Genomic DNA, 22,580 nt, shown 5'->3' on the forward strand with positions numbered 1-22,580 from the left:
GTCAGGTAGAAAGATCTGGTCAGGTAGAAATACTGGTCAGGTAGAAATATCTGGTCAGGTACATATCGGTAGATATATCTGGTCAGGTAGATATGACTGGTCAGGTAGAAATATCTGGTCAGGTAGAAATATCTAGTCAGGTAGAAATATCTGGACAGGTAGAAATAGGTAGATAAATCTTGTCGGGTAGATATCAGTAGATATATCTGGTCAGGTAGAAATATCTGGTCAGGTAGAAATAGGTAGATAAATCTTGTTGGGTAGATATCGGTAGATATATCTGGTCAGGTTGATGTAGGCAGATATAACTGGTAAGGTAGAAATATCTGGTCAGGTAGAAATATCTGGTCAGGTAGAAATATCTGGTCAGGTAGAATTATCTGGTCAGGTACATATCGGTAGATATATCTGGTCAGGTAGATATGACTGGTCAGGTAGATATCAGTAGAAATATCTGGTCAGGTAGATCTATCTGGTCAGGTAGAAATATCTGATCAGGTAGAAATATCTGGTCAGGTACATGTAGGTAGATATTTCTGGTCAGATAGATATCGGTAGATATAGCTTGTCAGGTAGATATCGGTAGATATATCTGGTCAGGTAGATATAGTCAGATATAACTGCTCAGGTAGATCTATCTGGTCAGGTAGATATCGGTAGATCTATTTTGTCAGGTTGATCTATCTGGTCAGGTAGATCTATCTGGTCAGCTAGAAATATCTGGTCAGCTAGACATCTGTAGATATATCTGGTCAGGTAGATATCGGTAGAAATATTTGGTCAGCTAGATATATCTGGTCAGGTAGATATAGGTAGATATGTCTGGTCAGGTAGATCTATCTGGTCAGGTAGAAATATCTGGTTAGGTAGAAATATCTGGTCAGGTAGAAATATCTGGTCAGGTAGAAATATCTGGTCAGGTAGATATTGCCTATATCTACCTAACCAGATATATCTACCGATATCTACCTGACAAGATATATCTACCTATTTCTACCTGACCAGATATTTCTACCTGACCAGATATATCTACCTATATCTACCCTACCAGATGTGTCTACCTATGTCTACCTAACTGTATATCTAATCAAATCACATTTTATTTATCACATGCGCCAAACACAACAGGTGTAGAACTTGAAGTGAAATGCTTTACTTACAAGCCCTTAACCAACAATGCAGTTTAAATACAATTAAAATACGAATAAGAAGCGCCTCACAGGAACAACCCAAGGCAACTTTACCACTGAGCTCAAATCTGGGTTTGTGAACGGAGCCTCGTTTAGACTTTTAGCTGCTTAACAAACCTTCACCATCTGCTACTATATCTGGCTACTACGTACATTATTCACCTTCTGCTACTATATCTGGCTACTACGTACATGATTCACCTTCTGCTACTATATCTGGCTACTACGTACATTATTCACCTTCTGCCACTATATCTGGCTACTACGTACATTATGCGCTGGGAGTGCAGCCCCCCTGCTGAAATGAAGATGATTCGCTGATAAATGTTTAATCCAAATGTAGCCAGATGATTGATATTAACAGCAGGAGGTTTCTACAGGAGAGAAGAAATACATTAATACAAGCCATCAATAACAATAATGACGTAGATGTAAAAGGATAATATGCTTGAAGATAAAGGTTATAATATTCATAATACTAATAATAATGAGAATAAGGAATGTATACATAAACATAACGATAGACATTACAGACAAATACACTTCATCATTGTCTGGGAAATATACATAAGTAATGCCATCTTTGTAAATAAGACTTTTTTCTTAATGGACTCAACTGAAAAATGTAACAAAAATATATGCCAAACATGTGTTAGCCGTAATTATACACTATGTCACTAGGGAGCAGGAGAGCAATTTAATGACTCAATTACTGACTACCAGGAATCAATCAAATGTATTTAAAAAGCCCTATTTTACATCAGCAGATGTCACAAGGTGCTTATGCAGAAACCCACCCTGACCCATCTACCACTGACCCACCTTGACCCACCTTGACCCATCTACCACTGACCCACCCTGACCCACCTTGACCCATCTACCACTGACCCACCCTGACCCATCTACCACTGACCCACCCTGACCCACCTTGACCCATTTACCACTGACCCACCCTGACCCATCTACCACTGACCCACCCTGACCCACCTTGACCCATCTACCACTGACCCACCCTGACCCATCTACCACTGACCCACCCTGACCCACCTTGACCCATCTACCACTGATCCACCCTGACCCATCTACCACTGACCCACCCTGACCCATCTACCACTGACCCACCCTGACCCACCTTGACCCATCTACCACTGACCCACCCTGACCCATCTACCACTGACCCACCCTGACCCATCTACCACTGACTCACCCTGACCCATCTACCACTGACCCACCCTGACCCACCTTGACCCATTTACCACTGACCCACCCTGACCCATCTACCAAATCAAATCAAATGTATTTATAAAGCCCTTCATACATCAGCTGATATCTCAAAGTGCTGTACAGAAACCCAGCCTAAAACCTCAAAGAGCAAGTACTGCAGATGTAGAAGCACGGTGGCTAGGATAAACTCCCTAGAAAGGAAGGAACCTAGGAAGAAACCTAGAGAGGAACCAGGCTCTGAGGGGTGGCCAGTCCTCTTCTGGCTGTGTCGTGTGGAGATTATCAGAGTACATGTCCATTAAAGCCAGATTGTTCTTCAAAATGTTCAAACGTTCATAGATGACCAACACGGTAAGAAAATAATCACAGTGGTTATAGAGGGTGCCACAGGTCAGCACCTCAGGAGAAAATGTCAGTTGGCTTTTCATAGACAAGCATTCAGAGATTGAGACAGCAGGTGCGGGAGAGAGAGAGAGGGTCGAAACTGCAGCCAGCCCCCAGCTCTAGGCCTCAGCTAGCCCCCATCTCTAGGGCTCAGCCATCTCCCAGCTCTCGCCCTCAGCCAGCCCCCAGCTAGAGGACCAGTTGACCTCTCCACCACTCGAGGCACCCCTGTCTGGGCATCACTCCTACCTCTTACTCCTTGACCCTCTCTGGAGCTCCAGACAGGCCCCTACTGACCTTGTGATCTCTGTCCCACTCAAGGCACCCATGTCTGTTCCTCAGTCCAGACCTCCAAGACCTACACTCCCTGCCCTGCCTACCTGCCATTTCCCTATGCCTAAGAGTCCAGTCATGGAATTCCACTTTTCCTCTCCACAGCTAGACCTCCAGGCTTCCTCTCCCTGCCCTACATGCCAGCCCCACTTCCTGGGCCTGAGAGTCCAGTCTGGACCTCCAGCTCTTCACAATTAATCTCCCTACCAGGGCAACACCTCTCTCCTTGGGCATCACCCATCACGGCATCCCGGCCGGGACACATCTACCTCAAAAACCGGGGCACCCCCCCCACCCGCCACTAAGACTATAGTCCCGCTGCCAGAAACCACGTGTGACCTGGTGACCCAAACGTTCTCTCTGAATCTGGTAACCTCCAACAGGCTTGGTGCACCTGGTAACCTCCAACCGGCTCTGTGCACCTGGTGACCTCCAACAGGCTTGGTGCACCTGGTGACCTCCAACAAGCTCTGTGCACCTGGTGACCTCCAACAAGCTCTGTGCACCTGGTGACCTCCAACAGACTCTGTGCACCTGGTGACCTCCAACAGACTCTGTGCACCTGGTGACCTCCAACAGACTCTGTGCACCTGGTGACCTCCAACAGACTCTGTGCACCTGGTGACCTCCAACAGACTCTGTGCACCTGGTGACCTCCAACAGACTCTGTGCACCTGGTGGACCTCCAACAGACTCTGTGCACCTGGTGACCTCCAAACAAATCAAATCAAATTGTATTTGTCACATGCACCGAATACAACAAGTGTAGACCTTACAGTGAAATGCTTACTTACAAGCCATTAACCAACAATGCAGTTTTAAGAAAAATAACCACAAAATTTGAACAAATAGTAACAAAGTAACAAATAACTAAAGAGCAGCAGTAAAATAACAATAGTGAGGCGATATACAGGGCGTTACCGGTACGGAGTCAATGTGTCGAGGTAAATGAGGTAATCCATTTGATTAGATATTCAGGTGTCTTATGGCTTGGGGGAAGAAGCTGTTTAGAAGCCTCTTGGACCTAGACTTTGCATTCCTGTACCACTTGCCATGTGGCAGCAGAGAGAACAGTCTATGACCAGGGTAGCTGTAGTCTTTCACAATATTTAGGGCCTTCCTCTGACACCACCTGGTATAGAGGTCCTGGATAGAAGGAAGCTTGGCCCCAGTGATGTACTGGGCTGTTCGCACTACCCTCTGTTGTGCCTTGCGGTCGGAGGCAGAGCAGATGCTATACCAGGCAGTAATGCAACCCATCAGGATGCTCTCGTTGGTGCAGCTGTAGAACCTTTTGTGGATCTGAGGACCCATGCCAAATCTTTTCAGTCTGTTGAAGGGGTGTAGGTTTTGTCCCTCTGCATGACTGTCTTGGTGTGCTTGGACCATGTTAGTTTGTTGGTAATGTGGACGCCAAGGAACTTGAAGCTCTGCTACACTGCAGCCCCGTCGATTAGAATGGAGAAGTACTCGGTATTCCTTTTCCTGTAGTCCACAATCATCTCATTTGTCTTGTTCACGTTTTAAGGGAGAGGTTGTTGTTCTGGCACCACATGGTCAGGTCTCTGACCTCCTCCCTATAGTCTCATTGTTGTCGGTGATCAGGCCAACCACTGTTGTGTCATCGGCAAACATAATGATGGTGTTGGAGACGTGCCTGGCCGTGCAGTCATGAGTGAACAGGGATTACAGGAGGGGACTGGGCACGCACCCCTGAGGGGTCCCCGTGTTGAGTCAACCATATTGAAAACAATTAGACACCATATAACCCACACCTACACACTCAAGTATCAATCTGATTGATGGATTGTGTTGTGCAGTAAGCAGGCTCAGGTGTATAACTGTGGCTCCTTCCACCTTCAAAGAATAAGCAAGAACAGGAAGACACTTCATCATTTCTATAATTCTGCTATTATTATTGTTTGTCCTCGTGTGTCTGTGCATGTTTTTCAACCTAAAGTACTCTGCAGCCACTTAGTGAGGACCCCTGCTGAGACCACACACACAGATTCCTGTTGAACACTGTCTCTTTAACTACCTTATTTTCCCAATAACAGTCTCTCCCTTTCTCCCTAAATCCTCTGAACCCACATCTGAACTGGCATAGCATGATCAGAGGTGAGAGGTCACTTGGTTGGGTCAACAGGAAGTATTTTTAAATAGATGCTTTACATTGAAATACAGATAGAGACGTAGTAGTCCCAGAGTTAATGATCCCAGGTCAGTTTATATTATACAGGAAGTATTATTAAAGAGATGCAGTAGTCCCAGAGTTAATGATCCCAGGTCAGTTTATATTATACAGGAAGTATTATTAAAGAGATGTAGTAGTCCCAGAGTTAATGATCCCAGGTCAGTTTATATTATACAGGAAGTATTACTAAAGAGATGTAGTAGTCCCAGAGTTAATGATCCCAGGTCAGTTTATATTATACAGGAAGTATTATTAAACAGATGTAGTAGTCCCAGAGTTAATGATCCCAGGTCAGTTTATATTATACAGGAAGTATTATGAAAGAGATGTAGTAGTCCCAGAGTTAATGATCCCAGGTCAGTTTATATTATACAGGAAGTATTATTAAAGAGATGTAGTAGTCCCAGAGTTAATGATCCCAGGTCAGTTTATATTATACAGGAAGTATTACTAAAGAGATGTAGTAGTCCCAGAGTTAATGATCCCAGGTCAGTTTATATTATACAGGAAGTATTATTAAACAGATGTAGTAGTCCCAGAGTTAATGATCCCAGGTCAGTTTATATTATACAGGAAGTATTATGAAAGAGATGTAGTAGTCCCAGAGTTAATGATCCCAGGTCAGTTTATATTATACAGGAAGTATTATTAAAGAGATGTAGTAGTCCCAGAGTTAATGATCCCAGGTCAGTTTATATTATACAGGAAGTATTATTAAACAGATGTAGTAGTCCCAGAGTTAATGATCCCAGGTCAGTTTATATTATACAGGAAGTATTATTAAAGAGATGTAGTAGTCCCAGAGTTAATGATCCCAGGTCAGTTTATATTATACAGGAAGTATTATTAAAGAGATGCAGTAGTCCCAGAGTTAATGATCCCAGGTCAGTTTATATTATACAGGAAGTATTATTAAAGAGATGTAGTAGTCCCAGAGTTAATGATCCCAGGTCAATTTGGAATTTCACCTCCTGATGATTATGATGACTGACAGTGTTAGCGTGATTAACCCTTGTGTTTTATGCTCTCTCTCTCTCCATCTGTCCATCTGTCTTTCGTCTGCAGGTATGTTTTGATGTGAGAGAGGATGCCAACCCCCAGTCCCATCATCGCCACTTCACCTGCTCTTAAGATTACCTTCGGTCCGACTGGAAGAACAAGGCTAGTTAGGAGACACTACTATGTAATTGTGAAGAACTGAGAGAATATGAAGTTTAGAAGCACCGTAATTCATGAATCATGTACCATGCTCCTCTGTTCTTACCTCTTTAGATGTCTGTCTTTTACACCTCTCTCGCCACCACAGATTGAACTTGTATTTGTAATATAATATTACAGTTCTAATATTTATAATGCATGTATTATGTATTTATACCACGTGGATAATGAACTTCTTTCAATAAAGCGTTTCACATTCTCTACTAGTTGATATTAAGTCTCTCGTTTGACGAAATAGTAGACCTATCCTGTGGCCTCAGATCAGTGCACATGTTAGATATTAGATATTGAGATGAACCTGTTTTAGAGTAGAAGTGTACACGGTCGTACGGCTTGCGGCACCATTCATTTTCACTCGAAGGAAAGCGGTGAGAAGCAAAACACACATGTTTAACGAGCGGGTCAACTTTAGAGGATAGGCTACAATAATGCGGAAGCCGTCCACCAGCATCGACGTTTCGGTTTGAGGCTGTCTCCCTCTCTGCCCTGTGTATTTGGAGATGTCCTCGCTAAATATAGACGACCACCAGAGACATCCAGGTCACCGTTCCGCGCGGCAGGGGCTCGCGTGCCAAGGGCCAGCACAGGACCAGCGACGTGTACACCATTATCCAGGTGGGCAAGGAGAAACATCTTGTGTTCTGGAATAGACCACTGCTCCCGAATGGAAGAAGGAATGTTGTTACCGTGTGTGCTGGAGCGGCATGCTGACGTGGACCGGGGAGCCTACCCCTGGAGCAAAGTCTTGGTCCTTATGGTGATGCACCTCATCGGGCTAGATGTGTTTCAGGACAGAATATGCATGAAAAAAAACGAGTGGGTTTCTATTCTTTGGTTCAGTAGTATTTTGCTCTATATCGGCCCTGTCCTGTGTGGCGGTCTGTTCTAGAAAGAGCACTGCAGTGTTCCAGAAGAGAGGGAATCTAACTGGAAAGTGTTACATTCTAGAACACATATCCTGTTAGTCTGTTCTAGAAAGAGCACTGCAGTGTTCCAGAAGAGAGGGATTCTAACTGGAAAGCGTTACATTCTAGAACACATATCCTGTTAGTCTGTTCTAGAAAGAGCACTGCAGTGTTCCAGAAGAGAGGGATTCTAACTGGAAAGTGTTACATTCTAGAACACATATCCTGTTAGCCAACTTCACCTTTCTTTATTGGGGTTTTATAGGATTTATTCTCAAGTTGACTTCTATAAACATAACAACTGGCAGACCTCTGTACTGCCATACAAACCCTCTTCATGATATCGTACTGGGTTAGGATGAGGGAAATGTGGTCTTGTTTCTATGCTACAGGAGAGCCATTATAGAGGGCCATGGCATTCCTTTTACATAGTCTGTATTGTGACAAGAGGTTAGCCTAAAGAAATTGAGGGAGGTCTCCTGTTCTTCCTAGAACTGTGGGCCTAATGTGACTATTCTATGCTGAGAGTAATTCTACATTACCAGAGGTTGAATAACATTATATTCTATGCAGTCTTTCTTTCCCAAGGCAGAACTTCGACAGATTGATGAGGGGTTTGTCCCAATTCTCAGGATTATGCACCCTATCCCCTTTATAGTGCCCTACATTCACCAGGGCCCATCCTATCCCCTCTATAGTGCCCTACATTCACCAGGGCCCACCCTATCCCCTTTATAGTGCATTCCTTTCACCAGGGCCCACCCTATATCCTTCCATCTCCATCTATCCTTTTCTAGTCATCATCTCTATTTGTTATTGCTATTCGTCCATCTCAATTAATGAATCTCTATTCATCAATCTCCATCCATCTCTATTCATCAATCTCCATCCATCTCTATTCATCAATCTCCATCCATCTCTATTCATCAATCTCCATCCATCTCTATTCATCAATCTCCATCCATCTCTATTCATCAATCTCCATCATCTCTATTCATCAATCTCCATCCATCTCTATTCATCAATCTCCATCCATCTCTATTCATCAATCTCCATCCATCTCTATTCATCAATCTCCATCATCTCTATTCATCAATCTCCATCCATCTCTATTCATCAATCTCCATCATCTCTATTCATCAATCTCCATCATCTCTATTCATCAATCTCCATCATCTCTATTCATCAATCTCCATCCATCTCTATTCATCAATCTCCATCTCTCTATTTATCAACCTATATTCATTAATCTCTATTCATCAATCTCCATCCATCTCTATTTATCAACCTATATTCATTAATCTCTATTCATCAATCTACATCCATCTCTATTTATCAACCTATATTCATTAATCTCTATTCATCAATCTCCATCCATCTCTATTTATCAACCTATATTCATTAATCTCTATTCATCAATCTCCATCCATCTCTATTTATCAACCTATATTCATTAATTTCTATTCATCAATCTCCATCCATCTCTATTTATCAACCTATATTCATTAATCTCTATTCATTAATCTCTATTCATTAATCTCTATTCATTCACCATCCAGGCTGTATCACATCCAGCCGTTATTGGGAGTCCCATAGGGGTGGCGAACAATTGGCCCAGTGTCAAACCGGGTTTGCCAGGGGTGAATCTCTATTCATCCATCTCTATTCATCCATCTCTATTCATCCATCCATCTCTATTTGTCCATATCTATTCATCCGTCACTATCATCTCTATTCATCCATCTCTATTCATCTCAATTTATCCATCTCTATTCATCAATCTCTATTCATCCATCTCTATTCATCCATATAAGTTTGTCCGTCTCTATGCATCCATCCATCTCAATTCGTCCATATCTATTAATCCGTCACCATCATCTCTATTCATTCACCTCTATTCATCTCTATGCATCCATCTCTATTCATCCGTATAAGTTTGTCAGTCTCTATTCATCCATCTCTATTCATCCATATCAATTCATCCATCTCTATTCATCCATATCTGTTCATCCATCTCTTTTCATCCATCACCATCATCTCTATTCATTCACCTCTATTCATCTCTATGCATCCATCTCCATCCGGCTCTATTCATTCATCTGTGTTCATTCAACTATAGTCATCCATCTCTATTCAAACATGTATTTTCATCTCTACTCATCCACCTCTATTCATCCATCTCTATCCATATTTTTTTTATCCATCTCTAGTCATCCATCCATATCTATTAGTTAACATCTCTTAATCAATCTCTATTCATTCACCTCTATGCATCCATCTCCATCTGTCTCTATTCATCCATCTCTATCAATCTGTATAAATTATACTGTGTTCATCCATCTCCATTCATCCATCTCTATCAATCTGTATTAATTAAACTGTGTTCATCCATCTCTATTCATCTCTCTGTTCAGCCACCTATATCCATTTATTTTCATTAATCTCTATTCATCCATTTCTATTCATCTCTATGCATCCATGTCCATCTCTCTATTCATCCATCTCTCTCCATCCATCTATATCCATCTGTATCCATCCATCTCCATTTATCCCATCTCTATTCATTCATGTCTATTCATCTCTATTCAACCATCTCTATTCCATAATGTGAGCTGGTAATTGCCCTGGTCAGTTTAGAGAATGAGAAGGAGGAGGATGTTGTAGATGGTTTATAGAAGGAGGGAGGAGGTTGTTGTAGATGGTTTAGAGGAGGAGGAGGATGTTGTAGATGGTTTAGAGGAGGAGGAGGATGTTGTAGATGGTTTAGAGAAGGAGGAGGTTGTTGTAGATGGTTTATTGAAGGAGGAGGATGTTGTAGATGGTTTATAGAATGAGGGAGGAGGTTGTTGTAGATGGTTTAGAGGAGGAGGATGATGTTGTAGATGGTTTATAGAAGGAGGGAGGAGGTTGTTGTAGATGGTTTCTAGAAGGAGGGAGGAGGTTGTTGTAGATGGTTTATAGAAGGAGGAGGATGTTGTAGATGGTTTAGAGAAGGAGGGAGGATGATGTAGATGGTTTAGAGAAGGAGGGAGGATGATGTAGATGGTTTAGAGAATGAGGGAGGATGATGTTGTAGATGGTTTAGAGAAGGAGGGAGGATGATGTTGTAGATGGTTTAGAGAAGGAGGAGGTTGATGTTGTAGATGGTTTAGAGAAGGAGGAGGTTGATGTTGTAGATGGTTTAGAGAAGGAGGAGGTTGTTGTAGATGGTTTATTGAAGGAGGAGGATGTTGTAGATGGTTTATAGAATGAGGAGGATGTTGTAGATGGTTTAGAGAAGTAGGAGGTTGTTGTAGATGGTTTAGAGAAGGAGGAGGTTGTTGTAGATGGTTTAGAGAATGAGAAGGTTGTTGTAGATGGTTTAGAGAATGAGAGGGAGGAAGTTGTTGTAGATGGTTTAGAGGAGGAGGAGCAGGATGTTGTATATGGTTTAGAGAAGGAGGAGGATGTTGTAGATGAGCGTGGCCTATATGCATCATGCTGAACAGGTTCTAGCTCAGGTGGACGGTAAAGTTCTGCTTTTGTCAGTACAGGGGAAAGTATCTTCAGGACAATGCTGTGCTACTCCACAGAACAGATTGAGGTCATTTAAGAGGTGTTTTATAATTTACTACTCACCTCTTAATCCCTCCTCTGTCATACTCTCTCTCTAGGTCTGTCTGTCATACTCTCTCTCTAGGTCTGTCTGTCTCTACTGCTACCTCTCAGGCAAGGTATACAGAGAGGGAGATGAGGCCTGAGAACCCGTCGGAAAGGCTGTGTGATGTAGATCCACAATTGTCTGCTGTAAGAAGAAAGGGCTTGACACAATTCTCTCCTGTGGTGCATCAGAGGGTTAGAGGAGTGCTATGTGAAGGTGAAAGGTCCTTATTATCCCCTCTGATGCGGTCACAGTAAGAGTGTTTTCTGTTGGTAGATTTCACACGGCTCTATTTTTATAGCCTTTATCCTTTCAGGAGGGTGAGGAAATACATAGCATTATAGCCATCCAAGGTTGATATGCATCATCGGTAGTAGTGGGAGAGCAAGCAAACATAACCATGCTGTCCATTGCACACAAGACTAGATGTTATAACATGTACATACGTATACACGGACACGGTGACTGAGTTCATCAGGAATTGAATAGGAATGTTGTTCCCACAGTGACTGTTAAAACCTACCCAAACCCAAAATCTGTGGATAGATGGCAGCATTAAAACTTGTTGGGGATAGGGGGCAGTATTTTCACTTTGGATGAATTGTGTGCCCATAGTGAACTGCATCCTACTCTGTCCTAGATTGCTAATATATGCATATTATTATTACTATTGGATAGAAAACACTCTGAAGTCTCTAAAACTGTTTGAATTATGTCTGTGAGTATAACAGAACTCATAGGGCAGGCAATCTTCCAAACAGGAAGTGAAATTCTGAATGTGGGTCAAATTTGACTTCATCGCCCCTTCCCTTCCAAACAAGTATGGATCTGGTAGCACTTCCTACGCCTTCCACTGGATGTCCTCATTCAGTAGAACGTGGAATGGAGCCTCTGGTGTGAACTTTGACCGAATGGGAGGGGAAATAGTCACTGTCCTGGCGGAATGCCATTTTCCTGTGGCGCATTTCTCTGTGGGTGCCACCGTCGTTCCATTTGGCTGCAGATGAAAACGTATGCTCCGGTTGGAACGTTATTGGATATATATGAAAATAACATCCTGAAGATTGATTCTCTACTTAGTTTGACCAGAATATATATTTTTGAAGTTTTCGTCCGAGTTTTCCTGGACCAGCGTCAGCTTTTGGGCACGTGAGCTGAAAGTGCTAGCAAATACAGCTAATTGAACACTAGTATTGGACATTATGGAACAAAACAACAATTTATTGAGGAACTAGGACTCCTTGCACTGCATTCTGATGAAAGATCATCAAAGGTAATGGAATATTTATGATGTAGTTTCGTATTTCTGTTGACTCCAACATGGCGGAGAAATATATTTACTTCTGAGCGCTGTCTCAGATTATTGCATGGTATGCTTTATTCGTAACGTTTTTAAAAAATCTGACACAGCGGTTGCATTAAGAACCAGTGTATCTTTAATTATTTGTAGAACATGTATCTTTAGTCAAAGTTTATGATGAGTATTTCTGTTATCTGGCGTAGCTTTCTATAATTCCGCCGGATATTTTGGAGACATTTCTGAACACGGCATCAATGTAAACCGAGATTTCTGGATATAAATATGCATATTATCAAACAAAACATAAGTGTATTGTGTAACATGTCATATGAGTGTCCTCTGATGAAGATTTTCAAAAGGTTAGTGATTCATTTTATCGCTAATCCTGCTTTTGTGACTATCTTTGGCTGGGAAAAATTGCATTTTTTTATTATTTGGTGGTGGTCTAACATAAATATATGTTGTGTTTTCGCTGTAAAACATTTTTTTTTAAATTGGACATGATGGGTAGATGATCAAGATGTTTATCTTTCATTTGCTGTATTGGCCTTGTTAATGTGTGAAAGTTAAATATTTCGAAAGAATATTTTTGAATTCCCTGCGCCACCTTTTCAGCTGAATTGGGGGGGGACAAAGTGGATTAGCAATTCAACGGCTCAGACACGAGACATATGTGGCAGGTGTCATGACTGGCCTGTTCGGGTCAGCTGACAATCACGGACTACAAGGTCTTGCTCCCTGACAAACTAAACACCTTCTTCGAGGATAACACAGTCCCACCGACGCGACCCGCTGAAAGTCCTGTGGGCTGTCGTTGTCCTTGGCAAACATGAGTAAGACATTTAAGCGTGTTAACCCTCGCAATGCTGCCGGCCCAGACGGCATCCCTAGTTGCGTCCTCAGAGCATGTGCCTACCAGCTGGCTGGTGTGTTTATGGACATATTCAATCCCTCCCTATCCCAGTCTGCTGTCCACACTTCCTTCAAGATGTCCACCATTGTTGCTGTACCCAAGAAAGCAAAGTTAGCTGAACTAAATGACTATTGCCCCATAACACTCACTTCTGTCATACTGAAGTGCTTTGAAAGGCTAGTTAAGGATCATATCACCCCCACCTTACCTGTCACCCTAGACCCACTTCAATTTGCTTACCGCCCCAATAGATCCATAGACGATGCAATCGCAATCACACTGCACCATCGCATCTGGACAAGAGGAACACCTATGTAAGAATGCTGTTCATTGACTACAGCTCAGCATTCAACACCATAGTAGCATCCAAACTCATCATTAAGCAGAGAACACTGGGTCTCAACCCTGCCCTGTGCAACTGGGCCATGGACTTCCTGATGGGCCGCCCCCAGGTGGTGAAGGTAGGAAACAACACCTCCAATAAGTTGACCCTCAACCCTCACCACTGGGGCCCCACAAGGGTGCGTGCTCAGCCCCCTCCTGCACTCCCTGTTCACCCATGACTACGTGACCATGCACGCCTCCAACTCAATCATCAAGTTTGCAGACGACACAACAGTAGTAGGCCTGATTACCAACAATGACGAGAGGGCCCTGGCAGATTGGTGCCAGGAAAATAACTTACAGTGCCTTGCGAAAGTATTCGGCCCCCTTGAACTTTGCGACCATTTGCCACATTTCAGGCTTCAAACATAAAGATATAAAACTGTATTTTTTTGTGAAGAATCAACAACAAGTGGGACACAATCATGAAGTGGAACGACATTTATTGGATATTTCAAACTTTTTTAACAAATCAAAAACTGAAAAATTGGGCGTGCAAAATTATTCAGCCCCTTTACTTTCAGTGCAGCAAACTCTCTCCAGAAGTTCAGTGAGGATCTCTGAATGATCCAATGTTGACCTAAATGACTAATGATGATAAATACAATCCACCTGTGTGTAATCAAGTCTCCGTATAAATGCACCTGCACTGTGATAGTCTCAGAGGTCCGTTAAAAGCGCAGAGAGCATCATGAAGAACAAGGAACACACCAGGCAGGTCCGAGATACTGTTGTGAAGAAGTTTAAAGACGGATTTGGATACAAAAAGATTTTCCAAGCTTTAAACATCCCAAGGAGCACTGTGCAAGAGATAATATTGAAATGGAAGGAGTATCAGACCACTGCAAATCTACCAAGACCTGGCCGTCCCTCTAAACTTTCAGCTCATACAAGGAGAAGACTGATCAGAGATGCAGCCAAGAGGCCCATGATCACTCTGGATGAACTGCAGAGATCTACAGCTGAGGTGGGAGACTCTGTCCATAGGACAACAATCAGTTGTATATTGCACAAATCTGGCCTTTATGGAAGAGTGGCAAGAAGAAAGCCATTTCTTAAAGATATCCATAAAAAGTGTCGTTTAAAGTTTGCCACAAGCCACCTGGGAGACACACCAAACATGTGGAAGAAGGTGCTCTGGTCAGATGAAACCAAAATTGAACTTTTTGGCAACAATGCAAAACGTTATGTTTGGCGTAAAAGCAACACAGCTCATCACCCTGAACACACCATCCCCACTGTCAAACATGGTGGTGGCAGCATCATGGTTTGGGCCTGCTTTTCTTCAGCAGGGACAGGGAAGATGGTTAAAATTGATGGGAAGATGGATGGAGCCAAATACAGGACCATTCTGGAAGAAAACCTGATGGAGTCTGCAAAAGACCTGAGACTGGGACGGAGATTTGTCTTCCAACAAGACAATGATCCAAAACATAAAGCAAAATCTACAATGGAATGGTTCAAAAATAAACATATCCAGGTGTTAGAATGGCCAAGTCAAAGTCCAGACCTGAATCCAATCGAGAATCTGTGGAAAGAACTGAAAACTGCTGTTCACAAATGCTTTCCATCCAACCTCACTGAGCTCGAGCTGTTTTGCAAGGAGGAATGGGAAAAAATTTCAGTCTCTCGATGTGCAAACCTGATAGAGACATACCCCAAGCAACTTACAGCTGTAATCGCAGCAAAAGGTGGCGCTACAAAGTATTAACTTAAGGGGGCTGAATAATTTTGCACGCCCAATTTTTCAGTTTTTGATTTGTTAAAAAAGTTTGAAATATCCAATAAATGTCATTCCACTTCATGATTGTGTCCCACTTGTTGTTGATTCTTCACAAAAAAATACAGTTTTATATCTTTATGTTTGAAGCCTGAAATGTGGCAAAAGGTCGCAAAGTTCAAGGGGGCCGAATACTTTCGCAAGGCACTGTATCTTTCAATGTCAACAAAACAAAGGAAGCTGATCATGGACTTCAGGAAACGGCAGAGGGAGCCCCTATCCACATTGACGGGACAAGAAGACGCAACAGCGCTTTTTCAACCTCAGGAGGCTGAAGAAATTCCCCTAAGTTCATCACAAACTTTTATAGATGCAAATTTGGGAGCATCCTGTCTGGCTGTATCACCGCCTGGTATAGCAACTGCACCACCCGCAACCGCAGGGCTCTCCAGAGGGTGGTGCAGTCTGCCCAATGCATCACAGGGGGCACACTGCCTGCCTTCCAGGACACCTACACCACCCGATGTCACAGGAAGACCAAAAAGATCATCAAGGACAACAACCACCCGAGCCACTGCCTGTTCACCCCGCTATCATACAGAAGGCGAGGTCAGTACAGGTGCATCAAAGCAGGGACCGAGAAACTGAAAAACAGCTTCTATCTCAAGGCCATCAGACTAAATAGTCATCACTAGCCGGCCTCCACCAAGTACCCTGACCTGAACCTCGTCACTAGCCGGCTACCACCCGGTTACTCATCCCTGCACCTTAGAGGCTGCTGCCCTGTGTACATAGACATGGAATCACTGGTCATTTTAATAATGTTTACATACTGCTTTACTCATCTCATATGCATATACTGTATTCTATTCTACTGTATTTTGGTCAATGCCACTCAGACATTGCTCGTCCTAATATTTACACTACTGTTCAAAGGTTTGGGGTCACTTAGAAATGTCCTTGTTTTTGAAAGAAAAGCATTTTTTTTGTCAAATAAAATAACATCAAATTGATCAGATATACGGTATAGACATTGTTATTGTTGTGAATGACTATTGTAGCTGGAAACGCAGATTTTTTATGGAGTATCTACATAGGTGTACAGAGGCCCATTATCAGCAACCATCACTCCTGTGTTCTAATGGCACGTTGTGTTAATAACTAATCCAAGTGTATCGTTTTAAAAGGGTAATTGATTATTAGAAAAACCTTTTGAAATTATATTATCACAGCTGAAAACGGTTGTTGCTGACTAAAGAAGCAATAAAACTGGCCTTCTTTAATTAACTTCTTGCTCCTACTTGAGACGCAGACGTCTCAAGTAGGCACCTGGAAATGCAAATGCGCTACGCTAAATGCTAAATGTACTCGTTAAAACTCAAACGTTCATTAAAATACACATGCAGGGTATTGAATTAAAGCTACACTCGTTGTGAATCTAGCCAACAAGTCCGATTTTTAAAATGCTTTTCGGCGAAAGCATGAGAAGCTATTATCTGATAGCATGCAACACCCCAAAATGCCTGAAGGCGACGTAAACAAAAGAATTAGCGTAGCCGGCGCTACACAAAAACGCAGAAATAAAATATAAAACATTCATTACCTTTGATGATATTCTTTGTTGGCACTCCTATATGTCCCATAAACATCACAAATTGGTCTTTTTCTCGATTAAATCCGTCCATGAATGCCCAAAATATCCATTTGTATAGCCTGTCTGCATCAGGAAAAAAGCTCTCTTCCAACACGCAACGTCATGTTTAAAAATTATATAAGTTGCCTATATTCTTTGACAAAACACTTCAACCTACTTTTATAACCCAACTTTAGGTATTTGTAAACGTTAATAAGCGACCAAATTGATCACTGGGCGATCTGCATTCAATAGCAGCTACACAAGAAAACAGTGTCCATTTTTCAATCTTCCAAAATCGATTGAGGTAGGCTGGATGGAATGACGGATCTATTGGTAATGTCTCAAAGGATTTTTGTCAATGAAAATGAAGTTTTTGGCGACATCGTGTGGAAGCTGTAGGAATTGCATCAGTCTCCATATTAAATTTGGTTTCCTTTAAACAATCCATGAAAGGGGCGCATGGATACTTTTTTCAGATTTCAGTGACCAGTTTTTCTTGCGCTTTTCGATGAAACACACGCTCTGTTATAGTCACAGCCGTGATTTAACCAGTTTTAGAAACTTCAGAGTGTTTTCTATCCACACATACTAATCATATGCATATACTATATTCCTGGCATGAGTAGCAGGACGCTGAAATGTTGCGCGATTTTTAACAGAATGTTCGAAAAACGAAGGGGGTAGGATAAAGAGGTTTTAAAGTAGTTGAGTATCTGGAACGTCAGCATTTGCAGGTTCGATTACAGGCTCAAGATGGCCAGGAACAAAGCACTTTCTTCTGAAACTCGTCAGTCTACTCTTTTTCTGAGAATTGAAGGCTATTCCATGTAAGAAACTGCAAAGAAACTAAAGATCTCGTACAACGCTGTGTACTACTCCCTTCACAGAACGGCGCAAACTGGCTCTAACAAGCTGCATTCAGCAAACTGGATACAGTCTATCACAGTGCCATCAGTTTTGTTACAAAATCACCTTATACCACCCACCACTGCGACCTGTATGCTCTAGTCGGCTGGCCCTCGCTACATATTCGTTGCCAGACCCACTGGCTCCAGGTCATCTACAAGTCCATGCTAGGTAAAGCCTGCCTTATCTCAGTTCACTGGTCACGATAACAACACCCACCCGTAGCACACGTTCCAGCAGGTATATCTCACTTATTGTCCCCAAAGACAACACCTCATTTGGCCGCCTTTCCTTCCAGTTCTCTGCGGCTTGTTTATTGTTTACTCCATGTGTAACTCTGTTGTTGTCTGTGTCACACTGCTTTGCTTTATCTTGGCCAGGTTGCAGTTGTAAATGAGAACTTGTTCTCAACCAGCCTACCTGGTTAATTAAATAAAGGTGAAATAGATATATTCTTTTAAATCAGAGTAGAAAGATTTCTACACTGTATGAGCTAGGAACACAAGCATTTTCTCCACAATAACATCTGTTAAGTATGAGTACATGACCAATAGATTTGGATTTGATTTCAGATCCTGTGTGGCCCATTGTCTTGCAATCATCCGCCACATCACCTCATGATTCAGCATGATAATGCACGGCCCCATCTCGCAAGGATCTGAACTCCTGGAAGCTGAAGATGTCCCAGTTCTTCCATGGCCTGCATACTCACCAGACATGTCACCCATTGAGCATGTTTGGGATGCTCTGGATCGAGGTGTACGACAGCGTGTTCCTGTTCCCGCCAATATCCAGCAACTTTGCACAGTCATTGAAGAGGAGTGGGACAACATTCCTCAGGCCACAATCAACAGCCTGATCAACTCTATGCGAAGGAGATGTCTCGCTGCACGAGGCAAATGGTTGTCACACCATGCAGCCAGGAGATTGTCTCTGATAGGGAGGAGGAACAGGGTGGAGTTTTTGTTGTTTCCTGTTTTGGGGAGATTTCAGTGTTCTGTCTGCAAAGACTCAGAAATAACAAGGAACAACCAGCCGCATACCTGCCCCACTACGGGTCTGTACTGTCTCCCTCCTGTGTGCGCATGTGGTTTGTGTGTGTGTCTTGTGAGTGTGTGCGTATCTTGTGCGTATCTTGTGTGTGTGTGTGTGAGTACGTGTGGTGCGTGTGTGTGCGTATGCATGCGTGCGTGCGTGCGTACATGTGTGTGTGTGCGCACGTGTGTGTGTGTGGGTGTGTGCACGTGTGTGCGTACGCGCGTGTGTGTGTGTGTGTGTGTGTGTGTGTGTGTGTGCGTACGTGTGTGTTCCAGTTTAAAAAACTACTTGACTTCATAGCAGTCCTATTTCTACTTTAGTTTTGTTACTAAGTGGAACAAAGTTCCAACGAGGACATTTGATGAGCACAGAACAACCTTGGAAAGCTTTGGTTTAGTTACTGACAGGATTTAATTTAGGTGCTGCAGCCACGAGTAGGAAAGTCTGAATACACTTCACACACCTGTCTGTTGTCTAACGTAACAGCTAATGAACAGGGCTGTGAATACCTGTCTGTTGTCTAACGTAACAGCTAATGAACAGGGCTGTGAATACCTGTCTGTTGTCTAACGTAACAGCTAATGAACAGGGCTGTGAATACCTGTCTGTTGTCTAACGTAACAGCTAATGAACAGGGCTGTGAATACCTGTCTGTTGTCTAACGTAACAGCTAAGGAACAGGGCTGTGAATACCTGTCTGTTGTCTAACGTAACAGCTAATGAACAGGGCTGTGAATACCTGTCTGTTGTCTAACGTAACAGCTAATGAACAGGGCTGTGAATACCTGTCTGTTGTCTAACGTAACAGCTAATGAACAGGGCTGTGAATACCTGTCTGTTGTCTAACGTAACAGCTAATGAACAGGGCTGTAAATACCTGTCTGTTATCTAATGTAACAGCTAATGAACAGGGCTGTGAATACCTGTCTGTTGTCTAACGTAACAGCTAATGAACAGGGCTGTGAATACCTGTCTGTCTAACGTAACAGCTAATGAACAGGGCTGTGAATACCTGTCTGTTGTCTAACGTAACAGTTAATGAACAGGGCTGTGAATACCTGTCTGTCTAACGTAACAGCTAATAAACAGGGCTGTGAATACCTGTCTGTTGTCTAACATAACAGTTAATGAATAGGACTGTGAATACCTGTCTGTTGTCTAACGTAACAGCTAACGAACAGGGCTGTGAATACCTGTCTAACGTAACAGCTAATGAACAGGACTGTGAATACCTGTCTGTTGTCTAATGTAACAGCTAATGAAGAGAGCTGTGAATACCTGTCTGTTGTCTAAAGTCACAGCTAATGAACAGGACTGTGAATACCTGTCTGTTGTCTAACGTAACAGCTAATGAACAGGGCTGTGAATACCTGTCTGTTGTCTAACGTAACAGCTAATGAACAGGGCTGTGAATACCTGTCTGTTGTCTAACGTAACAGCTAATGAACAGGGCTGTGAATACCTGTCTGTTATCTAACGTAACAGCTAATGAACAGGGCTGTGAATACCTATCTGTCTAACGTAACAGCTAGTGAACAGGGCTGTGAATACCTGTCTGTTGTCTAACGTAACAGCTAATGAACAGGGCTGTGAATACCTGTCTGTTGTCTAACGTAACAGCTAATGAACAGGGCTGTGAATACCTGTCTGTCTAACGTAACAGCTAATAAACAGAGCTGTGAATACCTGTCTGTTGTCTAACATAACAGTTAATGAACAGGACTGTGAATACCTGTTTGTTGTCTAACGTAACAGCTAACAAACAGGGCTGTAAATACCTGTCTAACGTAACAGCTAATGAACAGAACTGTGAATACCTGTCTGTTGTCTAAAGTAACAGCTAATGAACATGACTGTGAATACCTGTCTGTTGTCTAAAGTAACAGCTAATGAACAGGACTGTGAATACCTGTCTGTTGTCTAACGTAACAGCTAATGAACAGGGCTGTGAATGCCTGTCTGTTGTCTAACGTAACAGCTAATGAACAGGACTGTGAATACCTGTCTGTTGTCTAACGTAACAGCTAACGAACAGGACTGTGAATACCTGTCTGTCTAATGTAACAGCTAATGAACAGGACTGTGAATACCTGTCTGTTGTCTAACGTAAAAGCTAATGAACAGGGCTGTGAATACCTGTCTGTTGTCTAACATAACAGCTAATGAACAGGGCTGTGAATACCTGTCTGTTGTCTAACGTAACAGCTAATGAACAGGGCGGTGAATACCTGTCTGTTGTCTAACGTAACAGCTAATGAACAGGGCTGTGAATACCTGTCTGTTGTCTAACGTAACAGCTAATGAACAGGGCTGTGAATACCTGTCTGTTGTCTAACGTAACAGTTAACGAACAGGACTGTGAATACCTGTCTGTCTAATGTAACAGCTAATGAACAGGACTGTGAATACCTGTCTGTTGTCTAAATTAACAGCTAATGAACTGGGCTGTGAATACCTGTCTGTCTAATGTAACAGCTAATGAACAGGACTGTGAATACCTGTCTGTTGTCTAACGTAACAGCTAACGAACAGGACTGTGAATACCTGTCTGTTGTCTAAATTAACAGCTAATGAACTGGGCTGTGAATACCTGTCTGTCTAACGTAACAGATAATGAACAGGGCTGTGAATATCTGTCTGTTGTCTAACGTAACAGCTATTGATATGGGCTGTGAATACCTGTCTGTTGTCTAACGTAACAGCTAATGAACAGGGCTGTGAATACCTGTCTGTTGTCTAACGTAACAGCTAATGAACAGGGCTGTGAATACCTGTCTGTTGTCTAACGTAACAGCTAATGAACAGGGCTGTGAATACCTGTCTGTTGTCTAACGTAACAGCTAATGAACAGGGCTGTGAATACCTGTCTGTTGTCTAACGTAACAGCTAATGAACAGGGCTGTGAATACCTGTCTGTTGTCTAACGTAACAGCTAATGAACAGGGCTGTGAATACCTGTCTGTTGTCTAACGTAACAGTTCATATGTCACATCCTGATCTGTTTCACCGGTCTTGTGATTGTCTCCACCCCCCACCAGGTGTCTCCCATTTTCCCCAATTATCCCCCGTGTATTTATACCTGCATCTTCCGCTTGTCCTGTTGCCAGTTCGTCTTGTTTTGTCCATTCTTACCAGCGTGTTTCCCAGCTTCACCAGTTCCCTAGTTCTTGTTTTCTAGTCAGCCTGCCCTCAACCTGCCCTTTGCCCAAAACTTTGTTATAAAAAATTATCTGAGAACCGAACTATCCGCCTCCCGAGACTGCACCTGCAGGACTATGTCCCAAATAGAACCATGTTCCCTATATAGAGCACTACTTTAGACCAGGGCACTGGGTTAGCACTACATCAGGAGGAGTGAAGGAGAACCTGGGTTAACACTACACCAGGAGGAGTGAAGGAGCATCTGGGTTAGCACTACATCAGGAGGAGTGAAGGAGCACCTGGGTTAGCACTACATCAGGAGGAGTGAAGGAGCATCTGGGTTAGCACTACATCAGGAGGAGTGAAGGAGCACCTGGGTTAGCACTACATCAGGAGGAGTGAAGGAGCATCTGGGTTAACACTACATCAGGAGGAGTTGGACCTTGACCCATGT

Source organism: Oncorhynchus clarkii, chromosome 25 (assembly GCF_045791955.1).
Source record: "Oncorhynchus clarkii lewisi isolate Uvic-CL-2024 chromosome 25, UVic_Ocla_1.0, whole genome shotgun sequence".
NCBI classification, from domain to species: domain Eukaryota; kingdom Metazoa; phylum Chordata; class Actinopteri; order Salmoniformes; family Salmonidae; genus Oncorhynchus; species Oncorhynchus clarkii.